This window comes from Arachis ipaensis, chromosome B5 (assembly GCF_059453495.1).
Source record: "Arachis ipaensis isolate K30076 ecotype BB chromosome B5, ASM5945349v1, whole genome shotgun sequence".
Classification (NCBI taxonomy): Eukaryota; Viridiplantae; Streptophyta; class Magnoliopsida; order Fabales; family Fabaceae; genus Arachis; species Arachis ipaensis.
Genome location: NC_142440.1, coordinates 41,822,100 through 41,825,261, shown reverse-complemented (window position 1 = coordinate 41,825,261; position 3,162 = coordinate 41,822,100). Strand labels below are relative to the sequence as shown.

At 35.9% G+C, this 3,162-nt stretch overlaps 1 non-coding gene across 1 annotated transcript; it reads left to right on the top strand.

Moving 5' to 3' along the window:
* The first annotated feature begins 1,014 nt into the window (after nt 1-1,014).
* On the top strand, nt 1,015-1,122 carry LOC148563969 (small nucleolar RNA R71). Its single transcript, XR_015883986.1, has one exon. It is a non-coding gene; the product is annotated as a small nucleolar RNA R71 (small nucleolar RNA).
* The last annotated feature ends 2,040 nt before the right edge of the window (nt 1,123-3,162 follow it).

The following is a 3,162-nucleotide window of genomic DNA, read 5'->3' as shown; positions in this document are numbered from 1 at the left end:
ATGATCAATTCTCCTCTGTCAACATCAATCACAGCTTTTGCTGTGGCTAGGAAGGGTCTGCCAAGGATGATGGATTCATCCATACACTTCCAAGTCTCTAGGATTATGAAATCAACAGGGATGTCATGGTCTTCAACCTTTACCAAGACATCCTCTACAAGTCTATAAGCCTGTTTCTTTGAATTGTCTGCCATCTCCTGTGAGATTCTTGTAGCTTGTACCTCAATGATCCCTAGCTTCTCCATTACAGCAAGAGGCATGAGGTTTATACTTGATCCTAGGTCACACAGAGCCTTCTCAAAGGTCATGGTGCCTATGGTACAAGGGATTGAGAACTTTCCAGGGTCCTGTCTCTTCAGAGGTAATCTCTGCCTAGTCAAGTCATCCAGTTCTTTGATGAGCAATGGAGGTTCATTCTCCAAAGTCTCATTACCAAATAACTTGGCATTTAGCTTCATGATTGCTCCAAGGTACTTATCAACTTGCTCTTCAGTGACATCTTCATCCTCTTCAGAGGAAGAATACTCATCAGAGCTCATGAATGGAAAAAGTAAATTCAATGGAATCTCTATGGTCTTAGTGTGAGCCTCAGATTCCCATGGTTCCTCATCAGGGAACTCCATGGAGGCCAGTGGACATCCATTGAGGTCTTCCTCAGTGGGAATCACTGTCTCTTCCTCCTCTCCATGCTTCCTTAGTACTGCCTGTTGCTTCTTGCATTCCAGACAGACTCTGAGAAATCATATTGACTTGTTGAGTCAATATTTTATTCTGAGCCAATATGGCATTCAGAGTATCAATCTCAAGAACTCCTTTCTTCTGAGCTGTCCCATTATTCACAGGATTTCTTTCAGAAGTATACATGAATTGGTTATTTGCAACCATTTCAATGAGTTTCTGAGCTTCTACAGGAGTCTTCTTCAGATGAAGAGATCCCCCAGCAGAGCTATCCAATGACATCTTGGATAGTTCAGACAGACCATCATAGAAAATACCTATGATGCTCCATTCTGAAAGCATGTCAGAAGGGTACCTTCTGATCAATTGCTTGTATCTCTCCCAAGCTTCATAGAGGGACTCACCATCCTTCTGTCTAAAGGTTTGGACTTCCACTCTAAGCTTACTCAATTTTTGAGGTGGAAAGAACTTTGCCAAGAAGGCGTTGACTAGCTTTTCCCAAGAGTTCAGGCTTTCCTTAGGTTGTGAATCCAACCATGTCCTAGCTCCGTCTCTTACAGCAAAAGGAAAGAGCATAAGTCTGTAGACTTCAGGGTCAACCCCATTGGTCTTGATAGTGTCACAGATTTGCAAGAACTCAGCTAAGAACTGATGAGGAACTTCCAATGAAAGTCCATGAAACTTGCAATTCTGTTGCATTAGAGAAACTAATTGAGACTTAAGCTCAAAGTTGTTTGCTTCAATGGCAGGGATAGAGATGCTTCTCCCATAGAAATCAGGAGTAGGTGTAGTAAAGTCACCAAGCACCTTCCTTGCATTGTTGGCATTGTTGTTGTTTTCGGCTGCCATGGTTTCTTCTTCTTTGAAGAGTTCTGTTAGGCCCTCTAAAGAGAATTATTCTTTAGCTTCTCTTACCTTTCTCTTCAAGGTCCTTTCAGGTTCAGGATCAGCTTGAATAAGTATGCCTTTATCTTTGTTCCTGCTCATATGAAAGAGAAGAGAACAAGAAAGTAGGGAATCCTCTATGTCACAGTATAGAGATTCCTTGAGGTGTCAGAGGAAAAGAAGAATAGAAGGAGGAGGTAGAGAGAGGAGAATTCGAACTTATCAAGAGGGATAGAGTTCGAATTGCATCTTGAGGAGGAGTGTTAGTCCCTTAAATAGAAGGATGTGAGAAGAGGGGAAGAATTTTCGAAAATAAATTAAAAAGATTTTGAAATAATAAAAAGAAAATTTTGAAAATTTGATTGAGATTTTCGAAAATTAAGTTTGGGAAAGAAATTAAATGATTTTTGAAAAAGATTTTGAAATCAGAAATTAAAAAGATATGATTTGAAAATTAATTTTGAAAAAAAGGGTGTGATTGAAAAGATATGATTGAGAAGATATGATTGAAAATTAAAAAGAGAAAGTTTTAAAACTAAAGTTGATTACTTGACTAACAAGAAATTAAAAGATATGATTCTAAAATTTAAAGTTTGATCCTTTCTTAATAGGCAAGTAATAACTTGAAAATTTTGAAGTAAATATTTAATTATAGCAAGGATTTTTGAAAATAGTAAAAATAAATATAAAATGGAAAGAAATTGATTTTGAAAGAGATATGATTGAAAAGATATGATTTGAAAAAGATTTGATTTTGAAAAATTATGAAAACTTGAAAAAATGCGAATTAAAAACAAAATCTTCCCTCTAGTGTCATCCTGGCGTTAAACGCCCAGAATGGTGCCCATTCTGGCATTTAACGCCCAAATATCTACCTTTTGGGGCGTTAAACGCTTAGCCAGGTATCCTGGCTGGCGTTTAAACGCCAGTTTTCCTTCTTCACTAGGCGTTTTGAACGCCCAGCTTTTTCTGTTTGATTCCTCTACTGAATGTTCTGAATCTTCAATTCTCTGTATTATTGACTTGAAAAGACATAGTTTTTAAAAAATATTTTTAAATTTTTGATGATGGGAATCAATAAAAATGCAACTAAGATCGAATAAACAATGCTTGCAAGACACCAAACTTTAAAATTTTCATATAGGAGACACTAATAAATTGAGAATGCATATGAGAAACAACAAAACACACAAAAAAGAGATTTTAAAGATCAGAGCACTGAAATAATCAAGAACAACTTGAAGATCAATGAAGAACAATATGTATAAATTCGAAAAATGCAAGAAGAAGAAAGTCATGCAATTGACACCAAACTTAAAAATTGATACTAGACTCAAACAAGAAACTTAAAATATTTTTGGTTTTATGATTTTAAAATTTTTTTGTATTTTTTTCGAAAATTATATAGAAAAGAAAATAAAGAGAATCAAAACTTTTAATAAGAATTCCAGGAATCATGAAATGTTAGACTAAAGCTTCAGTCTAAAAAGATTAGACATGTTTGGCCAAGCTTCAGCAGGACATTACATTCAATAGCTAAATTGATGAGAATCAATCAACTTTTGTGATGGTGGGAACATCACCTTGAAACTCTAGAAT